Below are 23,421 nucleotides of genomic sequence, written 5' to 3' on the forward strand. Positions count from 1 at the left end.
AGCTCACGCCAGCATCAGTAGTATTGGATTACATATACGTTAAATGCCCCAAGCAAAACATGAACTCTACACCCACAATCAACCAGCATGGCAAGGAAAGCTTTGCACCTTTTTTAATGGAATATAGCATGGGCAAAAATCCAACAAGACGGCATTCATTCACAGGACTGGAAAAATGTTAAAATCACTGCCCTGCAAAAGACGTGGTTACTGGCAGCTTTGCCAGTGGAAGGCTATATGCATCATCAAGTATCAGCCATACAAATAGAGCGCTATGAAGGACCCAAATGGGAACTCACAGTCTACGTATAATTTAATCTGGAGATTGCCTCTAAAGAATTACCCCTCATTGATTTAGATCTGAAAATAATTAAATTCAGCAGATGGATCAAACACAACAGGCCTCCAGTTCTGTTGTTCAATGTTTATGTTCATCCCAGCTCAATTAAAAAGTAAGCACTTCAGGAAACGGTAAGCTCCACGATAACTGACTTCAAGCAAACTAATCCATTATGTGGCATCATTTTGAGAGGGGAATTCAATACATCCTTAACTTACACCCCTGACAAAGATGATATGCTAATTGCTGAGTACTTATACTGGAACGTTACACCACAACCAATCCTGGTAATGAAATGTGGGGACATAAAAGGAGAAAGGTTTGTGATGCCCCTGGATGTTCCGGGCATGAGGGTGTTAAATGGAAGCCTGCTAGGAGATAATTCACTAGAAATCATCTACTATGGCCCAAACTCCTGATATATCATTGACTATACAATTAGCTCATTACCATTAATCCCTCTATTAAAGCAATACAAAATTCAGCACACCATGGATAGTAATCATTCCTATCAGAAGTCTCACAAGGACTAAGTCTTCCAGCTTACTCGCTGGCATCCAGTAGAAATGTGTGCAACAAGTGCCTGTGATGGAGTAGCAACACAATATCAGACCTTGGGCTCTTAGCAACAGACGTCCAGATTGCCAGCACTAGCATTACAAATAATCAAATTGATGCATGGACGGATTTCTGGCCAAACTATTAATCCATGTCGTTCCAGCCAAAAGAGGCTTGCTGTTCATGCACAGAGGGCAAACAAGACCGCCAGACTTTTTAGGAAGACAGCTAGACAATCCTTTCCCTGGGAATGACTAAAAGCATTAAGAAAGCCATACAAAAAACAACATTGGGAGGAGAGGAGGTCCAGTAAAGTGGCATTCCGGACTAAACTGATAGATAGCGGCAAGTAGACTAACTCCAGGAAGTTCTAGGAGACAATCAATAGGCTTCACAGATCAGTAAGCATAATAAATAACTCAAACATTTCAGAGACAGTATGGGTTGTTAATCTAGCGCATGCATTCGCAACTCCTAGATGTCTCTCGGAAGTCATGAATGTAGAACATAATCAAAGCAATAATACATCCAAGCAGAACAAACTTGTCAGCCTTCATGATATCATGGCTAACGGGTCTAACACAAGAGATGAAAAGCAATAACATCTGCCCAGAAATTAGTGAGACCCGAACTCAACACCTGTAGTTAAAGAAGTCATAATAGCCAGACACCGCCACAGAGTATCAGAGCTGTATGGTATTCCAAAGGTCATCTTTAACGAAGATCCCCAGTTCTGGGCAAATACACTATTGGCACTATATAAAGAGAGTTGGTGCAGATTACTCATTAACCCAGTCTTTAAAGGCGGGAATAGGTGCAACCTAGACTACTATAGGCGTATAGCACTCCTGGACTCGGAGGCCAAACGTTATGCCTCTCTAATCCAGGCTGACCTTATTGACTGGTCGAACATGAATAATCTGGTTCCCGTAAATTATTTGGGCTTAATGAGAGGTCTTGGTACCAAGACAAACATTTTAGCAGCTTCCTTTAAAGTTGACAGGTGCAAAAGCACAAGGAAGAAATTGCATCTCTGCTTTCATAGATTTCAAAGCAGCATTTGACTGTGTCGATCGAGGGATAGTCTGGACCTAATTAAGAAATTAGATAATCCCTCAAAAGCAGCTAGCAAGCCATTGAGCACTATACTCGAGAACATGAATCTACGTCAAAATCAGCGATGGTACACAAATATCAAGGAGGATTCCAACCCATCAAGGGCTCAAGCAGGGTGTGTGCTGGCGCCGCACCTCTTTATTTTATTAATGGCAAATTTGACACCAGAGCTGGACCAAGTAAATTCTCGTGCGGCATGCCTGGGGCCACTCTGTTTGACCAACCTGTCTTATGCGGATGACATCTTACTGTTCAGTATGACAAAAGTTGGGGTTCAAAGGCTAGTTAACACATGAAACCCTATGCCAAATCCAACAATCTTGAGATCAACACAACAAAAACAAAAACCAGGACTATTGGTAAGTGACCGGGGTAGCAAATTAAGATCCTCTGAGTCGATACAATCTTGGAGGAGGTTAGCAGCTACAAATATCCTAGTGCTGTATCTGGACAATAGAGATATGTTCTCCATCCAAGAGCAGTAGAAGATCAAGAAATTCAATGCTCTAGTACACTTCTTCAGTTTCCTGGCAAAGAAGTGTGATGGCCCCTCTTTTCATCCCTTATTGGCAATAATTTCCACTAAACTACTTCAATTTGCGGTGTATGCCAGTGTGGCAGTGCAAGGCCATTACACACACCTTCTGGACATGCTGCAGGTTAGTGCCTTCAGAGGGTCTTTCCCCTCCCCCCAAATTTCTACCAGGAATATGTTTGATTGAAATATGGGCTCATAAAGCAAGAATTAGGTAGAATATTGGCCTCAATACAATGCTGCTACAAAATATGGTTGGGTTTGGAATGCCCATTAAACAGGTCATTATGATCCGCTGTGGAAAATGATCTACAATTGGCTTACTACACATATTTGCATAGTTCCCTGAAATGAATGCACTTAACAGACCTATGGGATAAGAACTTGCCCTTTTTGGCTTTAAGAGAGTGGTGAACAAGATGGTCAAGATGCAGTCATATTTAGAAGATAACATTTTTGTTCCCAATCTCATGCTTGGATGGTGATCAAACACTATGAAGGCTTCAAACCTTCTTCAGATCTAAAAAACTCCATCCCAGCACATATTAAGCGAAGACTGAGAGCCTTATGGTTTGGCCAATTACCAGCGCTGGTGACGCAACCGCAATAGAAATGCAGTGGACCAACTAAGTTTAGACTGTGTGGCACGGAAAAGGGAGACTTCATCCATTTGATTTGTATATGTCCTCATCTGTACAAACCGCACACCACTCTACTAAAAACAGTTTAAACACTGGAGGCATTCATAAATGCAGAGAAGCAGTAATAGCGTTCTTCAATCCATTAGACCCACAACTGAAATGCATATTAGTGAAATTCCTGATGATTGCTATTATTGAGTTCAGCCGGTTGGCCAAACTAGGATTAACTTCCAACATATACGTGTTAAACAACTGACTAGGACTGAGGCCAACTTGACTTGAAAAGCCACTAGTGGAGAAAGCAAACAATTTGGGATGATGCAGCCACCCTGTCAATTGGTTTTGGGTAATTAGCTTATAAGGATTATCACATGCGATAGACGGTCTTTTAGAGTATTAATATGTACTGTTGAATTTTAATTGTTTTTTTATAGATCTGATCTCTCAGTATGTGATACAAAGAGGACAAATGGTGTTATGTTGTCCTACTGCACACTGATGCACTTCATCTAGATCTTCCCTCAGCAGATTTTTTCTGTATATTTGTTGTGTTTTTTTTTAACTGAAACAACAAATTATTGAACTTCAAAGAGAACTTCAAAGTACTTCAAATGCTGGGACCTAGGCATCTTTTCAGGATAACCCTAATGGTCAAATGGCCATACACTTCTAGAAGGTCATCCCAGTTAAATTAATTATTTTCTGCATGAAATCTTTTTCTGGAACTTTAAAACCTATAGCGCGCCAAGTTTGAAGACTGTTTTTAGAGGGTTTTTAGTACACAGGAAGCAACCCCGCTTTTGAGAGAGGCATTTTTAGAAGGAGGAGAGTCGTGTGGCCTGATCTCAAAGGGTGAAGCCACTAGACACCAGGGATGGCTGTGTTTTTGCAGATATCTGGTATTTGAGTCGCCCTCCATGGGGCAACATTAATTTGAATATATGTCTGTTTTCCTCTGTGGCGTGCACATGTTTGCTGGGGTTCAGCCCTTTCAACATGCAAGCTGACCACGATGTTATTTACATATTTTATTGTTGATTCCCATTGTTATTACCACAAATATTGCCTGCAGCAAGCACACATGGATGTACTCTCCCAATGAAGAGCCAAACACCTATCTGTTCAACTACATTTTAGGTCTGGTATTAGCCATGACTTTTTGATTTTGCATATATTTATTAAATCTTACTGATGGGGTTTGTCGACGGCCCTCTTCATCCATTACTCTGTTGTGTATTTCACATTATTCCTGTACCTACTACAGCATGGGGCAATGGGTCAGCCAGTTGTGCCATTGGCTAAGTTCACTGTGAGTGCTGGCATTGTGAATTTTCACTAGGAGACTATTAAGGAGGCAGATACTTGTTAGATAGTAAAAAACCTAGTCAAAGTGTATTTTCATTTGTCAATTAGTGGAGCTTGTTAAGGCCCCAAAAGACAACATGTTGGGCTATATCTGTGTAAAGCTTTGCTTGTGGTGTGTTGGTATGCAAGTTAGTTGATAATTGGGTGAGTGGGGGTTCGACTGATGATTCCATCCTGTGGCGTATGAGTGTGATGGGCACTTTAAATGACAAGAGTTTCAGTTTCTAGGTGTCAGCAGAAGTCAGGATTCCTTAGCTCCTTGAGCCCTTGAGTCTTTTTCTTCCAGATGGAATCAGGAGTCTGAAGTCAGGATTCTTCTTTCTTCCAGCAGGGCTTTCATCTTCAGGTAAAGTCTTCCTAGGTCCAAGAATGTTTGCAGGAGGTGTGGGCTTCTGAACCGATTAATATGTTTTTCATTGTTTTGGGGTATCCCTGAAAGCCCTTTTGAGACATGGATTTCATAAAACAGCACTTACTAGATTAGGGTATAATCAATTGTATTGGTGGGCCGCTTCTTTGATGCAATATACAACTCTGCTGGGTAGGTAGTATAGTGGGGGTGATTATAGAGAAACTCCACCTTTCGAATTATTTATTGGCCCAGATGCCCGGGGTGTCTTTGGCGACACCTGGAGTATGGATATTACAAACAGGTCCAGTTCAAGACTCTGCTCATGGCATTCAAGGTATGGACCTCCGTACGTCGGCTGTTAGGGATAGGGAGGCTACATTTCTATACCGTGTTGGAGAAAAATAAAAATTTGGCAGAGATATTTAACGACGCCTATTTTTATAAGTGGTCAAATGCTGGAATTAAACAACTAGGGTGTTTTTACACATCTTATGGTATTATAAAATAGGAGGAGCTAAGGGAGAAATTTGACCTTTCACATCAAGAAGTCTTTAAATATCTACAAATCAGAGATTACCTGCAGAGGAAGGGGGAGGGGTGGAAGGATTTAAGAAAAATTACTTGGTTGAGAAATTAACACAGTCTGTCCTTCCTCGTATTGAGAGCTTGTATAAAATATTGAACGAATACAGGAAGGATGACATGGAAAATAGTTCGAACAAATGGCAAGCAAGGTTAACTATCTCCGATTCAACTTTCCAAAAGGCTTTCTCTAATACACTCACAACTTTGATGCCCGCTAATCTTCAATCCCAGTATTTTAAATCCTGTTTCGAGCTTTATTATACAAGTTATCCAATTTTGGAAATGGGGGTAGGGAAGGGGCATATTGTCCTCACTGTGCACACTATAAGGCAGATTTACTACACATGTTTGCTACCTGTAAAAAGCTTAGGTCATTGATTATTGAAATTAACGAATTGCGAATGAATAGTCTCCTCATATAGGTTGAGGTAACTCCCCCGGTAATAATGTTGGTGTTGGACTTGGCCATTTTCGCAGGGTCATCTCTAAACTTTTTGCCTTCCTCCTGTATTTTTTCTGACCTGGTGTTGGCTGTTTTATGACTCTGGGCACCTTACCACTGCTGACCAGTGCTAAGATGCATATGCTCTCCCTATGGTAAAATGTATGATGTGAATTGACTTCCATGTTTGGCTTATTTGGTTTACTATCAGTCCCTAGTAGAGTGCACCAGGGGTGCCAAGGGCTTGTATATCCAAAATGCTGCTAGTGGGCTTGCAGCACTGGTTGTGCCACCCACAGAAGCAGCCTGGTAAAATGTGTCTAAGGTCTGCCATTGCAGAACCTGCATGCAGTCTGGTACTGTCATGCTGACTGGGCAAGTGTCCCCACTTGCCAGTCCCTAAACCTTCCCTTACGTTCATATTAGTCACTCCTATGGTAGGCCCTAGGGCAGGGTGCAGTGGAAGGATAAGGTAGGACATGCCCTGAGGTGTGTGGCATGTCCTACTAGTGAATTACAGCCATTTTCGTTTTTCACTATTGCAAGGCTACCTGCTCTCCATAGGCCAGAATGGGCTGCTAGATTATAACACTCTATAATCCTAGCAGGCTCAGGAAGCATGGTAGAAATTCATGTTTAGTATGCCTGAACTCAGAATAATAAAATACATCTTTTAGCAAAGGTTATTTTAATATCCTGTGTTTGCAAATGCTACTTTTAGAAAGTTAGCCTTTGCGTGCCTAACCATCTCAGTCTGCCTCTGGAGGGGAGGGCTATCTTCTTTATGTGTAGCTTGAGTGACAGGGCTGGGAAGTTCCAGGAGACAGGCTGGGGGTTACCAGGTGGTGAATAGAGAGATTACACCAGGATGGGTGGGAGGAGTGCACCTTGACTCTGAATAGGGCAGTGCTCTGCCACCACAATGCTGGCTCCACCCCCTGGGGAGCGTCTGATGTCTCTGCCCTGCCTGCTGGAAGAAGAAGCCAGAGTCCCAACAACAAAGTGCTCCTCACTGAAAAGAACTGGACTGGGATTATGCAAAGGCCCCCCTGGCCTGTAAAGACAAAAGAAACTTGGTATAAATGTAGGAGCCCTGCTCCTAAGAAATCAGATCCTGATTGAACCACGAAGGAACTCTGCCTGACTAGAAGGACCTGGAAGAAGCTGAATGAGGAGTAACTTTCCCTGACCTGGGGGATTCGCCTGCAGTTGGTGCCTTGCTGAGAAAGGAGAGGAAAAGACTGAAAGAGACTTTGCACTTTGTTTTTCAACTATCTCCAAGGGCTTGGAAGAAGAGCTTGCCCCCTGAACTGAGTCCCAGGACCATTGGACTCATCTGCCTTCTAAAATTGAGTTGCCTGGACGATCTGTGCTTGTTTCCCGCTGGATTTGGCCCCAGTACACCTCGTACTACATCCGCCGCGAAGCCGTGTCTTTGCCGCCCGTGCATCTCCGCTGATCCAAATGCGTTAGTTCACACCGTATCCCTCCCGGCTGCATTGCACCTAACCTTCCCCGCCGATTCGAGACGTACAACCCTGGCTGCCGAACCCTGTACGCCGGACCCAAGCTCCAGCGTCCCGCAGGTACGGTCCGTACGCTGCTAACGTACTGCACCGTGCCGTACTCAGAGGCGAGAAGCCGCAGTACGCTGATCCTCCCCGTACGCAGTACGGCGCCGAGAAGTGTCGCCGCTGATCTGCGCCGAAGGTACGGCCCGAACGCCGACGCCACGGACTCTGCAAGCTGATCCGGATCATCCGCCCGTACCCCTGACGGTCCCGTACCAACGCCGCGTCCCGACGCCGTGACCGGACCAGACCGAGTACACTGCCGAACTATGACCCGGACCCATCAACTTGTCCCGCACTGTCCGTCGCGGACCCCACGAACTAAAGGTACTTTGTTCAGTTCGCACCGCCGTGTGCACGTCCCGGACCCCGGACTCCGCACCGATTGTTTGACTCGTACTTTCTTTTTTTTTAACACGGACGAGTCGTACACCCAGGTACGAACCGTACAAAGCCTGAAAAGAAGCAGAATTGAGTAAAAGAAGCCTATTTTTGCATTTTAAGCCTTTCTGCAAGAACATTGAACTGTGAAATAATACTGTGGTCATTTCTAAACGTTATTCTGGTCTTGTGCTAAGCCTTACATAAAGAAACCTATTTTTGATATAACCTTGACTGGTGTCCATTTGTGGTGTGTCATTGTATTACTGTATGTGTTCACAAATGCTTAACCTATGACGCCCTGAGAATAGTCTTGACTGCTTGCGCCACACTACCTAAAGGGTGAGCAGGGGTTATTTGAAAGGGTGATCCCCTTACTCTGACTTAGAATTGAGAGTCCCTGCTTGTCGCAAGTGCATACCTGTGCCAACTAGAGACCCCCATTTCTAACATTGGTGGTCAGCGGTGAGGATTTGAATTTGCATTTGTGATTCATGTACAGTGATTAAGTGAACGCCACGTAGTGAGTTCAGACCAATAACGCAACCACACAGTGTTGATTTTTTTGTTTTGCTGAAGAATCTCCACTTTAAGAAGCCATGCCTAGCTCAGTCAATGGAGGCGGATCGTCCTCTATATTCTCTGGCGTTGATGACATAGATTGGGAACAGGAGGCACTGAGGAAGTGCACAAATAATGTCTTGAAAGGATACCTCTCCAAGTACAGAATTAACCAAACTGGATTGAAAAACAAGGAACAGTATACAAAGGCGCTGAGGGCCTGGTACGAATCCAAGTTCATAGACAATGTGCTGGAGTAGATAACCCCAGAAGGTGCTTCCAAGCCTGGCAGAGGCCTGTCGCCAGAGGAGATGGCCTACAGGATGGCTGCAAGAGCACATGAAGTGGGGATGGCAAAACTGCGAATGGAACTGGAAAGACAAAGGCTGGCCATGGAGCATGAAGTAAAAATTAGGGAGTTGGATCTCAAGGCCAAGAGTTTAGACTGCTCTCCCTCTGGTGGCAGCAATATTGAGTTTTATAGTGCTGAGAGAGTAGTACGCACACCCAGAGATGTGACGCCTGACTTGAAGGAGGGGGTTAACATACACCAGGAGGTTCAAGGGCATGAGGTAGCTCCAGTAGTGCGCAGTATCCCTGAAGGGAATAGGGTAACTGGTGCAGGGGTTCATAATCCTAGTGGAGAGAGGGACACTCTACTGACTCTAGCTGAGAGGTACAGGGAGAGGGGTTCCCCCAAAATTGAAGTCCTGGTGGGTGAGTGTGAAGACCGCCCAGAAGAGTGTGGGTTGTGTGACAGAGACAGTCAGATACTGTCTAGCCAGTCTCAGGAGAGTGGTGTGGAGTTCGTGTGCGAGGCACGGGATGGTAAGGTGAAGGATAGTTTGGTTAACCCTGCTAGGGGGCTGTGTGATCCAATTGTGGGAGAGCATATTGTGAGTCCCTGTTTTCCAGAGCTATGCCAACACCTGTGTGAGGGTGAGTTCTCTGACTGCAGAGGGCTCACATTGGAGGCAGACCTTTTGGTGGAGTCCAGAGGGTCTGGAAAGGCATTGGGGAGTGAGCCCGAGAGGAGTGGTTCAGGAATCTTCAAACCCAGTGTGGTGGAAGTGGCTCAGAGTAGCCCAGCTAGGTCCTGTAGTAGTGAGAGGGGTGTAGGGCCTCATGTCCTGTCTTTAAGGGGAAGGAGTGAGAATGGGTTATGTCCCGGTAGTGCCCAACCTCAGTCTCAGAGCTTGGATGGTTCTTTGAGGGAACACCAGGTGGGAAGCCTATTCTGTCCTGAGGGGCTGCCCGTTGTGCGAGATCCCCTAGTGTCTGGTGAACAGGGAGTGTCTGTAAACAGGCCTCCCTCAGTTCTAGTGTCTGGCAGTACCGCTCCAGTTGGGAGGGTGCAGAGGTCCAGATTGAGGGGTGAGAGGGGGAAAGAGTCCCTAGTGGAAAAACCAGTGGGTCAGGGGCCGGCCAGAAGGGCTGCATCACCAGTGAATGACCATGGTGACACCACTTCTGTCCTGGGGGATCTTCATGCACTGTCAGCTGGACAGGGGTCGGAAGATCTGCGCCAGGCAGACTGTCACACGACACATGAGTCATGTGTCACCCTCGGGGGGAGCATGCATGCTCCCCGGGAAGTCCTGGTGCACCAGGCGAGCGTTCAACCGCATGGGTTGGACCCAGGGTTGGGAAGCCAGGTTCAGGTGTTGTCTGACCTGGAGGGTGGGACCACTGTAATCAGTGTCCTGACCCATGTTGCTTCTAGGGGTACCACGCCAGTTGGGAGTGGGCAGTACTCTGGAAGGGGGTGCAGAGGGAGGGAGTCCTCGCCTCTGACCCCGGCTCAACTGAAGGGTTTATACCCTAGGTTGGAGGGCCAGGTTGAGGGTGTCCCCCCTGACCTGGACGCCCAGTTGCAGGATAGAACCCCTGAACTGGTGGGCGAATTGCGCAGAACACCTGCCCCAGGTGCCCTGGCAATTCTAGAAGGGGGTACCACTCCAGGTGGGAGGGTACAGAGCCCCAAGGAGGAGGACCGGTGTGGGACAGGCCACCCCAGTCTTTGGTCCAGCCGCCGGGTACAGGCCTGGTGCTGGTGGGTCAGTGCCGGGATGTCATACCTGACCTGACAGGAGGGAGAATGGACAAAGGGTGCCAAGCACCTGGGGCTAGAGCCCCCCGCTCCCTGGCACCACATAGGGTTGAGAGCCCTGAGAGGCATACGGCCTGGGTCTCATCCCGGACTACTGTCAGTGGCCACTGTAACATTTTGCTGTCTATCTGTTGGGACACACCTGTGGGCCAGTTAACGTTAGGTGTTGCACAGGTGGTGTCCACAGGTGAGGAGAAGGGTTCCCCATGGATTGGCTTGGTGGGCCCTGAGAGTATGGACAGAGGGAGTCCAATAGGTTCAGATTGGCGTAGAATGGGAGTCTGCCCCTGCAGTTGTGGGCCAGGTCCTTTTTCTATCGCCCCAAGCAGGGAAGACCATCACGGTGGTGATTGGTCTACCCTGCGTTTTGGCTGGAAGGGGGTTGTGTTGGACTTGGCCCTTTTTGCAGGGTCATCCCTAAACTTTTTGCCTTCCTCCTGTATTTTTTCTGACCTGGTCTTGGCTGTTTTATGAATCTGGGCACCTTACAACTGCTGACCAGTGCTAAGGTGCATATGCTCTCCCTATGGTAAAATGTATGATGTGAATTGACTTCCATGTTTGGCTTATTTGGTTTACTATCAGTCCCTAGTAGAGTGCACCAGGGGTGCCAATGGCTTGTATATCCAAAATGCTGCTAGTGGGCTTGCAGCACTGGTTGTGCCACCCACAGAAGCAGCCTGGTAAAATGTGTCTAAGGTCTGTCATTACAGAACCTGCATGCAGTCTGGTACTGTCATGCTGACTGGGCAAGTGTCCCCACCTGCCAGTCCCTAAACCTTCCCTTACCTTCATATTAGTCACTCCTATGGTAGGCCCTAGGGCAGGGTGAATTGTAAGGATAAGGTAGGACATGCCCTGAGGTGTGTGGCATGTCCTAATAGTGAATTACAGCCATTTTCGTTTTTCACTAATGCAAGGCTACCTGCTCTCCATAGGCCAGAATGGGCTGCTAGATAATAACACTCTATAATCCTAGCAGGCTCAGGAAGCATGGTAGAAATTCATGTTTAGTATGCCTGAACTCAGAATAATAAAATACATTTTTTAGCAAAGGTTATTTTAATATCCTGGGTTTGCAAATGCTACTTTTAGAAAGTTAGCCTTTGCGTGCCTAACCATCTCAGTCCGCCTCTGGAGGGGAGGGCTATCTTCTTTGTGTGTAGCTTGAGTGACAGGGCTGGGAAGTTCCAGGAGACAGGCTGGGGTTACCAGGTGGTGAATAGAGAGATTACACCGGGATGGGTGGGAGGAGTGTACCTTGACTCTGAATAGGGCAGTGCTCTGCCACCACAATGCTGGCTCCACCCCCTGGGGAGCGTCTGATGTCTCTGCCCTGCCTGCTGGAAGAAGAAGACAAAGGCCCCCCTGGCCTGTAAAGACAAAAGAAACTTGGTATAAATGTAGGAGCCCTGCTCCTAAGAAATCAGATCCTGATTGAACCACAAAGGAACTCTGCCTGACTAGAAGGACCTGGAAGAAGCTGAAGGAGGAGTAACTTTCCCTGACCTGGGGGATTGGCCTGCAGTTGGTGCCTTGCTGAGAAAGGAGAGGAAAAGACTGAAAGAGACTTTGCACTTTGTTTTTCAACTATCTCCAAGGGCTTGGAAGAAGAGCTTGCCCCCTGAACTGAGTCCCAGGACCATTGGACTCATCTGCCTTCTAAAATTGAGTTGCCTGGACGATCTGTGCTTGTTTCCCGCTGGATTTGGCCCCAGTACGCCTCGTACTACATCCGCCGCGAAGCCGTGTCTTTGCCGCCCGTGCGTCTCCGCTGATCCAAATGCGTTAGTTCGCACCGTATCCCTCCCGGCTGCATTGCACCTAACCTTCCCCGCCGATTCGAGACGTACAACCCTGGCTGCCGAACCCTGTACGCCGGACCCAAGCTCCATCGTCCCGCAGGTACGGTCCGTACGCTGCTAGCATACTGCACCGTGCCGTACTCAGAGCCGAGAAGCCGCAGTACACTGATCCTCCCCGTACGCAGTACGGCGCCGAGAAGTGTCGCCGCTGATCTGCGCCGAAGGTACGGCCCGAACGCCACGCACTCTGCAAGCTGATCCGGATCATCCGCCCGTACCCCTGACGGTCCCGTACCAACGCCGCGTCCCGACGCCGCGACTGGACCAGACCGAGTACGCTGCCGAACTATGACCCGGACCCATCAACTTGTCCCGCACTGTCCGTCGCGGACCCCACGAACTAAAGGTACTTTGTTCAGTTCGCACCACCGTGTGCACATCCCGGACCCCGGAGTCTGCACCGATTGTTTGACTCGTACTTTCTTTTTTTTTAACACGGATGAGTCGTACACCCAGGTACGAACCGTACAAAGCCTGAAAAGAATTGAGTAAAAGAAGCCTATTTTTGCATTTTAAGCCTTTTTGCAAGAACATTGAACTGTGAAATAATACTGTGGTCATTTCTAAACGTTATTCTGGTCTTGTGCTAAGCCTTACATAAAGAAACCTATTTTTGATATAACCTTGACTGGTGTCCATTTGTGGTGTGTCATTGTATTACTGTATGTGTTCACAAATGCTTAACCTATGACGCCCTGAGAATAGTCTTGACTGCTTGCGCCACACTACCTAAAGGGTGAGCAGGGGTTATTTGAAAGGGTGATCCCCTTACTCTGACTTAGAATTGAGAGTCCCTGCTTGTCGCAAGTGCATACCTGTGCCAACTAGAGACCCCCATTTCTAACAGTTGGGTATTACGAATTTAAGGGAACAGGACGGGGGGCCCTGATTTGCGTAGCAATGGCGGCGTATAGATTGTGTATTACATCAGCGTAGTTAGATCCTGCGCCCAGGTGTTTTTAAATGCAATGCATTAAAGTTAAAAAATTAGCGATTTCGCTAATAGGGGGAGTAAATTACCATGAAGTTGAACTTCATGGTAATTTGCAAAAACTTTGAAAAATGCACTTTTGTGCATTTTTCAAAGTTTCATGTTGCGCACACACATGCTCTTAGAGCATGTGTGTGTGCAACATATGTGCACAGATCAATTTCAGGGGTGCAATAGGGTGTCATTTTGACACCCTTGCATCCTTGAAATTGCATGAGCAATTTGCGAGTACCTACTGGTACTCGCAATTTGCTCATGCAATCTCCAATTCATTCCTATGGGTCTGGAGGCCCATAGGAATGATTGGGATGGCATTCCTTAATTGCGACTATTTTTATAGCGATTCCTACATGCATAGGCTTTTGCAATTCCTTAATTGCGATTCCTTAAAATTCGCAATTTAGGAATCGCAAAAGTCTTTGTTGATGCATGTGCCAGATTGTCGGGTAGGGAGGGGGAAGGCTGTGGTATGGGGGGATTTAAAAAAAATGATGAATTTCCTATATCTTGTATGAGCAAAATATGAAAGAAGAATAAAAAAAATAAAAAATAAAAAGATTAAGGTATAATCAAAATCTAGGAAATTTGATATGAAAAGATGAGACTCGGTTAGGAATTTGTTGAGTTGCAGGAATAATTTTTCTAACGCTGGAAAATGATGAACCTTCAAGATCTGAGGTAGTTGTTGCCTGCCTAGGAAAATCCCAGTTTACCAGTGGCTACTTGACGTTTTTGTGGGCCAATGAACTTGAGTCAGTGGATAAACGCCTGAAGATATGAGTACTTGCATACGGATTACCTCTGTAAAAATTAATTTGACATGTTGGAGTTTGCAAAAGTCTCCACTAGGAGACCAGAAGCAGTATGTGAGCTTCAGTGAAAAACGTGAAGCTTTATCCAGTCATATGTTTCTACTTTCCTGCTCTGATGTTTTTGGTGCCAAACATGAGACTCCAGTTCCACTTTACTTTACTTCGTTTTGAGAATAGGAATAATAGAGAAACAATTGATAACCACATTGGACTAGTGTCCTGACATTGTAAGGTATGTTTCAACTAGAAGTAATTTATCTTTACGTTCATTACTAGAGCTGGAAGGGACCAAATATAGATAGCCTCATGTCCAGCATCAGAGTGCCAGGTGGAACTTCCGCCATTAGGATGTTGGTCATGGTACTGTTGTCTCCCATCTATTGTGCAATACCTTAGAGACAGTAGGCAAAATGGTTGGCTTGATGTTCTCCAACATAGAGGGTATCTTTTAAATAAAATATGTGAATCATATGCATAGTTAAAAAATTACCTTCCGCCTCAAGGTATTTTATTAATTCTATTATCAGGAACAAACAGTCACATATCATTGTGATACAGGTAAAAAGATTGACATTCAGAATCATGCCAAGCATACAGTATACAAATTACATGCAAAGTCATGTGGGTCACCTGTTCAAAAACACTCAACAATGGGAATATTAGTCTTATAAACAAGGGTAATAGTACATGTGTTACAAATATGAGTGCCACTGGTCCAGGTAATTCATGTGGTTATCCTCTATGACCAACTGACAGACTATGAATGAAGCTGGAAGCAAATCTGAGGTACTTTGTATATTTAGTAGGTACTGAGAGTCTCATTTAAAATATTTTGCCATAGGGCAGCGCCACAAGCCTTCCTGCTGCACTGCCGTATGCCAAGAGAAAAGGGCAGGAATGCTCCATAACTATCAGTTGCTGCACATTCCTGTCCTCTTTCCTCGCACTAGTGTTCAATGGGCTGCCATGCGCCAATGCAGGCACTCTTGCACCATGGTGCAAGGTTGTGTGAGTAGTGGAAATAGCAGTTTTTGTTCAGGAAGGGACACCTTCCTCCACTAAAACAGTCAATGGAGTCGACTTCCTTCTTCTATGTGTGTGGCTGAATGCAAAGACATAGAAAGGCACAAACAAGGAGAAATAAAGTTATTTCTCCTCATTGCGCCTTTCATAGGGAGCCATAGGCTTTTGATGCATTCCCAGGTTTACAGAACTTTATAAATCAGGGAATGTCTCAAATGCCATGGGTATTACAAGGGAAGAGCCACTGCAACTCCCATGACACGCCTTCCCATCCCCGTGTAAGGTAATGCAGCGACTTGCGCTGCTTTGCTTCACATCATATCTACAAGGCCATGGAGAGCCACGCAGGGTGGCTTCGCATGGCCTTGTAGATATGGCACTGCAGTGTGCGCTGCTGAAGCATCAATAAAAGTGAAGTTCCAGCAGCCAAGGGGTCATGTAAATCAGGCCCCAAGTGTATAGTGCCAGGCAATATGTAGCTTAAACAAGTATTAGCTTGATGTTCAAGAAAAGCAAACATGAGCGAACTGGGATAAAGGAGGTGCGGTGGTGAGTGGGATACCTGAGATCTGGCTGTGAGTGGGAGTACAGGCTTCAGAACCAGATAGAGGATGGGCCAGCATCCCATTGGTATCTAGTCTACGTATTTACCCAAGGAACGCCATACAGCACTAGAAATTGGAGGCGGGGAGGATTGGCACTTGGACTTCAGGCTGTGTGCCTCTCTAAGTTATGATATCCATTCCCACCATGTGTGATGAGAGAGGTGATTAAATGATTTGCATCTGAAGAGGATGACTTTGAATGCAATAGTCAGAAGCAGATCCAACAGAGCCATGTCATTGTTGGTTCTGAATTGTGGGCCAGTGGGAGTCTAGAAGTTGGCATTCACGAAACATGTGCTGGTGTGAGACCTGTTCTATATTGTAGTTCCAACATTTATAATTTCCCCCCAGCTTCAATTTATGTAGCCTAGATGGGGTCCAAATCAGGAGAATCATTGTAAAGAATTTGGATTGTATGAGAAAGGGGGAAATTTGTTGAAAGGCACAAATGTGCCTATTTTTTGCCAGTAATCAGCAGTGAAGTGGTCAAATACATGTGCGTTGACAAGATTCATCCATTTTGTGCTCAATATCGAGGTTTGTGTTGAGTGAGGATCTAATAAGAACTTCTAGATCTTGGAACCAATGTGTCCTGAAAAATGCCAAACCACCAGGTGGGTCGGCAAAGATGGGTGACTGGTAAAATGAAGCTTTGAAAGTATTATTTCAATCTTGAGAAAGGTGTAGAAGTCTAAGTTAGAGAACATGAAAGTGCTGGCCAGATAAGGGGAGTGGATCATTGTCATATTTGAATAGGTCCTTAATTAGTCTAATGCGCGTTTATTTATTTAAGAGTTTTGAATAGCGCTGGCCAGACCCGAATGTATCGGAGCGCTTCACAACATAAGTGGCAACAAAGTTACACGATAAAAGCAGTAATACATGCATTGATTTGTGAAGAATCGAAAGTACATGGGCGCTTTACAAAGTTAATAGCAAAGAAATCTCAAAATATAACAGTGGTATACACAATGACTCCTGACGAGGTCCGTTCTGAGAGAGATCAGCAGTGGTGCAGTAATATATACATTGATTTGAGACGAAGTCCTTTGGGGGAGGGGGAGGGGGAAACCAAGGAACGAGTAGGGGTGGGTAGGGTGAAAGACTTAGTTATAAAGTGGCGGTGGGCAAGATTCAACAAAAGGAGGGGTTAGTCCTGATATGGCTTGGGATGGAGTTCCAGATTCTGGGTGCATTTCCTGAGAAGAATCCCTATAGGGTTTTTTGTTTGTGCGTTTTCAGGGGAATGAGGAGTAGAGTATTAGTACTCCTATGATTCCTTGACTGGCCGGCCTTCTTTAGTTTAGAGGCCAAGTATGCAGGTTTCCCAGTGTGCAGGGCTTTGTGCGTGAGGCAGGCAGTTCTTAAATTGGCACGCATTTCCATTGGGAGCCATTTTAGTTCTCTGAGCACAAGCGAGATGTGTTCATATTTCTTCACTCCAGTGACCATTCTGGCTACTGCATTAAGAGTCGATCTGAGGGGAGCTAGGCGAGATTTTTGCTGTTCCTGTGAGTGTTACGTTGCCGTAGTCTAGTCTGGACAGGACTAGGGATTGGGTAGCCAGTTTGAGGTCGTTAGGAGCGATGTAGGGTTTTATTCTGTTGAGTACTTTTAGGTTTAGGAAGGCGCTGTTTGCGGTGTACGGGATGTGCTTGTCCTTGTTAATTTTGGGTCCAGAGTGATTCCCAGCGATTTTACAGAGTCGGCCAGGGTGAGATTGTAGTTGAGAGCATCAATAGCTTTTAGCCATTCTGTGATTAGGGGGTTCTGTTCCTTTTTGGAAATGAGGAGGATTTCCGTTTTATCTTGGTTGAGTTTCAGGTGATTGAGGGATAACCAGTGGTGGACTTCTCTTAGAGCGTCATTTAATCTCTGGATGTCATCAATGGAGGAGGTCTCTAGATAGATCTGCGTATCATCCGCATAGAGATGGAAGGGGATGTTGGCTTTTTTGAGTATGGAGGTGAGAGGTTCCATGTAGATGTTGAAGAGTTGCGGGGAGAGAACTGATCCTTGTGGGACACCCCTGCTGAAGGGGAGTCGGTCAGAAGTGAGGTGTTTGATTTTTATTTGTAGGGTGCGGTTCTGCAGGAAGGAGGTAAACCACTGTAAGACCACCTGTTCTGCTCCGACTCTTTCTCGGAGTACCTTAGTGAGAAGTTTGTGGTCAACCGTGCCGAAGGATGCAGATAGATCCAGGAGTATGAGTAGACAGCACCTGTCCGTAATGAGAGATTTGTGGACATCATCTATTACATTAAGCATCGCTGTCTCTGTGCTGCATCCTTTTCTGAACCCCGATTGGTGGGAGCCTAGGAGGTTAGTGTTGTCCAAATGTTGGGTGAGTTGCAGGAGAACACATTTTTCAAGGATTTTAGCTAGGAATGGGAGGTTGGGTCTGAAGTTATTCAGATCGTTAGTGTCAGAACTCGTTTTTTTTTACAAGTGGCATGACTTGTCCGATTTTGAGGCAATCAGGCATGACTCCGGTACTCAGGGAGCTATTAATGATCTTGGTCTGGAGCGGGGCTAGGGTGCGTTTGAGTTTTTTGGCTAGTTGGGTAGGAATGGGGTCCGAGAAGTGTGATGATGGCTTGGAGCTGGAGATCATTTTGATGATCTCTGCTTCGGAGATGGGGTGGAAGGATTTCCAGCTGTTCGGTGGGTGCTTTAGTGTGGTATCTTCTGTCCATGGGAGCGTGCTTCTGTTGGGGGGGCTGCTGTGATTGTCCAGGGAGAGCTCAATGTTGGCGATTTTGTAATTGAAGAAATTGGCACAGTTATTACAAAGGTCTTTTGAGGGCTGCATTGAGGATGCAGGGGGCTTGGAAGTTTGTTGTCTGATGAAATTGAAGAGTTCTTTGAGTCTATTTTTAGCATTATCAAGGGCAATACAGAAGAAGGAGGTTTTCACTTTTTTAATGTGTTTTTTATAATTCCTGCGTTCTGATTAGAGTCGATCAAGGAGGATTGTGGACGTTTCTTTTTGCCAGAGTCTTTCTGCAGCTCTTAGTTGTCTTCTTTCGGAGTTTAAGGCAGTGTTGAACCAGGATCTAGATGGAATGTTCCTGGCTCTTTTTAGTTCCTGGGGAGCCATTTGGTCCAGAATGGAGGTCATTGTTGTGTTGTAGTGTTCGGCGAGTTCTGTTGTGGATAGGTCGTCTGCGGAGGTGGGAAGGAGTGAACTTAACCTTTCCTCCAGGTTATCAAGCAGAATGTTTCTTAGGTTCCTTGTCCAGTGGAGGGGTTCCTGAGTATTAGGCAGGCGGGGGCTCGATTGGTTGATGTGGAATACAATGATATGATGGTCTGACCATTCAACAGGTAGGGTGTGGTCGATGATGACTGCATCTACTTGAGCAATGATGGCATCTAAGATTGAGCCTCTGTTGTGAGTTTGCTCTGTGCAGTGTTGGGTGAGGTTGTTGTTGTGAAGAAGTTCAGTCAGGGTTTGGATCAATGGGTTGTTTTCTTTGTTCCAGTGTAGATTCAGGTCACCTAGTATAATGTTGTTAGAGTCGCGGAGTGTGCAGTGAGTTATAAAGTCGGTAAGGTGTTCTCCGAATGAGGTCGAAATGTGTGTGGTATGGGGATACATTTTTGCCTTGATTTTAGGGTTAATCCATAATGACACCCAGCTGGACTTGTGGATGGGTTCTGATAAGTTCTTGTCCAGCAGTTTTAATGCATTCACAGTATCTCAGAGTATCTAGTGAGATTGAGATGATGTAAACTTTGACATTTGATGAACTAAGAAGTACTAAAGGGGGAACAAATGTCACATTCTATCTGCAACCATCAGGGGGTTTTGGGTGTCTCTGGGATCAGCCAGGCTGCACCATGGGCTGGTACGAAGGCTTACTGGTATAGGTTCCAATTCAGTAGATTACAACGACCCCCCCCCCCCCGGAAAGCTTGATCTAAGTGCGTTATATGAGATCCTTGCTCTTTTCTCACCCAAAGGAATTTTTATGTTAATTTATCAATTTCCTGGAAGAAGGAGGATGAGAGTTTTAGGGGTAGCATAGAGATCACAAAAGTCACTGTTGGAGTGATCATCATCTTAAGCGTTTGAAGCCTACCCAGCCACAAGATGTATTTGAGTGAAAAGGATGATAACAGATCTCTAACTTTGGAGATTGTCCGTGAGTCAGTGTATTGTAGTGTTTTGGTAAGATTCCTGCAGAGCCAAATTCCCAGTTATTTCAGATGTTTGTGCTACTACTTGAGAACAGAATCACCTAAGTTTGAAGAAAAGCACAAAGGGTGAGGGGAAAAACCTCAGTTTTGTCCTTATTTAAAGTGTTTCCTGAAAACCTTCTGCGTGTATGAATAATGTTTGTGATAGATGGGATGGCATTGTCAATGTCCTCCGAGAAGATAAAAATGTCATCTGCATATATTACAGTTTTATATATTTTTGGACAGAATTGGAGACTTTTAATTTCAGGAGAAGTATTAAGTAGCTAAAGTAGGAGAATTGATGGTCATTAAAAAGAGCAAAGGGGGAAGGGAACAACCCTGTTTTGTACCTTGGTTCAGATTAAAGTATTTGCTTTGGAGTTTACCGATAGATCCATTACCATATTAATAAATGAGTTGCCAAGATTATGGGACTCAAGAACGGCATAAAGAAAAGGCCAGGAGACTTTATCGAACTCTTTTTCTCCATCAAGTGTGATTGCTGCTGTTGGCTGAGTGGAAAGGTGGGACTTTTCTAATATATGGCAGAATGTGCGAATATTATCTCTGGCAAGACGGTCTTTAATGAAACCCCTTGAAGAGTTATGAATGAGTTTGAGTACATGGATTTCTAGCCTGTTGGCTAGCATTTTGGCAAATATTTTAGCTTCCATACTCAGAAGTGAAATGGGATGAAAGTTCTCCGCGTCAACATGATCTTTGCCCTCTGTAGGGATTAACCACTATGGTGGCATTGGAGGCCGTACCAGAAATTTACCTTGGAGAGAAAAGTGCTCAAGGGCATTTTGGATGTGCCTGAGTTCATGAATGTTTTGTAAAAAATGATCAGGAAGTCATTGGGCCCTGGTGTTTTCCCAGACCAAATTGATTTTATTGCCCGAACAATCTCTTCGCTTTCTAATGGCTGGTTAATGCAGACTCTATCTGAGTCGGAAATTGAAGCAGTATGGAGAGAGTCAAGGAAACTTAAGCACTGTGATATGTCACACTCCGTTTGTGATGTGTAAAGGTTCTCATAGAAGGCTTTAAAGACCTCTAGTATCGCTTTGGTTTTGAATTTCTGGGAATCATCTTGAGCATTGATGTGTAATTTGATTATTAGTGCTTTTAACTTTGAGAGTGGCCTCAAGCGTTTTGCCTGGCCTGTTGTGAAATAGAAGATGCTTAGATTTTTTTGTGTGTAAACTTAGGTATGCCCTCTTGCTGATACTTGTGTTTTAAGTGTATTTTAGCTGTTTAACATCCTTGAGTTGGGCCTTGTTGTTACAATGTCTGAACTCTTCTTCTTTATTTTTAATTTCAGCACCTAAAGCTTGTAACGCTCTTTTAATTTTTCAGTTCTTAATAGATATTTGTTTAAAGATTTGACCTCTTGTGGAGCACTTAAATGTGTCCCATAATATATCTGAGGATTTGACTGAGTGTTTGCTTTCCCTTAAAAAATATTCTATTTTGTTCTGCAGATCCTCAATGTCAGATTCGTGTTTAGACACCAAAATCGATTTGTTCTTTTATCGAGAAGGTTAAGAATGGACATTGAGACCACAGCATGGTCTGAGACAAGGATAGGGTGTATCTTGGTGTTGGCCATGGCCTTTAGTAGTGAAGCATCTACCAGTATATAATATATGCAGGAAAACGTAGAGTGAGGTGGGGAAAAAAATGTGAAATTGCTGCATTGGGGGTGATGTAGTCTCCAAATATCTAGTAGATGGTGTGAGGATCAAAGATTGAGCAGCTGTTTATGTGCCTGAGGTGTTTGGAATTTAGAGGCAGAGTGGGGATCTAGCATGGGGGTCTAGTGGGAGATGAAAATCCCACCCCCCACTATCATTTTAGAGATGGGTGAGATGTCTGCTAATTTCTTATTAAGAGTACCCCAGAAGATCGAATCTACGTTGGGAGCTTATATGTTCATAATATAGAGTTCATGTGCCCCATTGTTTAGCTTAGTAAGTAGCCATCTGCCATTGGTGTCATGTTCTTAGACAATTACTGTTAGACAATATATTTTTTAAGAGAAAGGTAAGTACCCCATTCTTTTTCCTTCAGGCTTCAGAATAAATTAAAATCTGAAAATGAAGATAACATATGGATCTGAGGTGCTCTTGTGTATCTGGTAGCTAAGGGTACTTCTGAAAGTGAACAAACAGCCCATACTGGTTCCCATGTAAAGCAGCAATCTAAAGTGGTCCCAGGTCGACTTGTGAATATGTATGCTAAGGGTTATGCGAGTCTAAAACCTGGTGATCACATCTTGGTAAAAAGTTAACAGTTTTAGATCTTTCGAAGGGCGGATATATACACACTTTGCCCCATGTGTCTCAATACCAGTGATCGTCAAATCTTTTAATACGGCACCCATCCAGTGAGATAAAGAAATCATTGGGGATCCCCCTCAAAATGTTTTACAAATATTCTATTAAATTAGCAGTGTTTAAATATTTCTGGACTTATTTTAAAATTGCAGTTAAGTTATGTTACAATTTTGAAAATGCATTCAAATGCATGATTGTCAAATATACTATTCTGGTCAGGCATGCCTTACACATGTGTATAAGTATCCACAGTGGGATAATTACAAATGGGTGTGGTGGTTTTGAAGAATATTTGGAGACCCTTCCCTTTTGGCACCTTCTCCCAGCCAGGATATAAATGAGAAAAGATGTTAGTGATGGCCATTTACAGAGTGGCTTACAGCCGCTCATTTTTTTCTGCTGAAAACAAAGCACTGTCGTCAGCATAATGCTTCTTTTGGCCAGAGCCTTTCCCCCCCAATCACTTGAGGCCACCTAGGGGGCCCCAACCCCAAGTTTAAAGACCCCTGGTCTATACTGTTACCAGCCCAAGATAACAAGGTGCTCTATGTGCTTATCCTCACGTAGTTACAGAGGATGAAATACCCATGCTATGAGAACAGTGTGGCAGAGCCTGAGTGCCTTACGTGGTGTTGCAGCCATAAGCATGACCAGCATATCTAGGTTGAAAGTATTAACAGTCTAATCAGGCCCGGGATGTCCAGGCCCACACATCAAGTTATGATTTGGAGTGGGACAAAACAACTATTGGATGATTTAATTGAATATCTTAATGCGAATGACATGAACATTAGATTCACCACGCACTCTAGTACTAACAGTATAATATTTCTTGATGTGGAACTATTCATTAGAGATGGATTAATCCAAAGCAAGGTGTACCGTAAACCTACTGCCTGCAATTCATTATTGCATGCCAAAAGTGCACATCCTCAGAGTCAGATAAAGGCAATCCCATATGGGGAGATGTTGAGAGCCAGACATAACTGTAGTGTTGATGCACACTTCTCAACCTGTGTAAATGATATGGAGAAACGGTTTATT

Source organism: Triturus cristatus, chromosome 5_2, assembly GCF_964204655.1.
Source record: "Triturus cristatus chromosome 5_2, aTriCri1.1, whole genome shotgun sequence".
NCBI classification, from domain to species: Eukaryota; Metazoa; Chordata; class Amphibia; order Caudata; family Salamandridae; genus Triturus; species Triturus cristatus.